Raw genomic sequence first — 1036 nt, 5'->3', positions numbered from 1 at the left:
TTCTGATAGCTGCAGACTACAATTTTCAGACGTTCAGAGAGCCTGGGTGCATAGGCCAGGGCTCACAGCTTCTGCTCTGTAATGGGGTGGTGGTACGAGGCAGAAACTCTGACCTCCCACTCAGTCCAGTATGAGAATAAGGGATGTAGGGACTGGAGAGGCTCTGCAAGCCACAGTAATTGTAAGAACCTCACTGTAGCTAAGGAGTAAATGCTCCCTCTTTTCCATCCATGGGCAGACTAAATTTTGTTGTGTTGCAGCAAGAGTAGAGAGACATGCTGGCAGCTATGGATGCTCTGCTAATTAGCTGGGCAGCAGCTGAATTTCTCCTGAGTGGCCACCCAAGCACTCAGCTTACAGGGAACATTGCTTGCAAGCAGGTTCAGCTATGCTTTTCTTAGTTTAGTGTTTTTGTATTCCAGCATTAGCCTGTGAAGATTTGGGCAAGAAATCCCTATTTAAGGGTCAGAAAGGCCACAACTAAACTTTAGGTATGTGCCCATTTCATTTTCTTTTAAACATAACTGCATCAAAAACCAAAGGTGAGGTTAGAATTGTGTTACTTCTGCTGCTGCTTATTTCTTCATTGTGCTACAGCAACTTGAGCTTAATATGAGTGGGGATCCACACAAGTTCAATTTTATGAGTTAGTATGGGCAACAGACTATGAATTAACTAAGACTTTGTTTCAGAATCTCAGCTGCAATCATTCACAGATCCAGTCATCCAGGAACCCATAAACCCTCTCATACTCGAGGGAAGTTGGAGGTAACTGAAAATTTTCCTAGAAATCATAAATTTTACTGACTTAATGAAGTGCTTCAAAGAGGCTATGTTACACTCAAGAGGTGCCACTACTTTCCCTCCTCATCAACCACTTAATTCTTTACAGGAGAGCTCAGGCTGCTAATTTGTATATTGTAATTCAATACAGAAATAGTTTTTGAAGCACAAGGTATTTTAAGGCTCCTTAAATATGCATGTGTGGTTAGACTACTTGCAGTCACCCACAAATATAATCATAGTACCAATCAAG

This window comes from Carettochelys insculpta, chromosome 2 (assembly GCF_033958435.1).
Source record: "Carettochelys insculpta isolate YL-2023 chromosome 2, ASM3395843v1, whole genome shotgun sequence".
NCBI classification, from domain to species: domain Eukaryota; kingdom Metazoa; phylum Chordata; order Testudines; family Carettochelyidae; genus Carettochelys; species Carettochelys insculpta.
Note: the sequence above shows the minus strand (reverse complement) of the source record.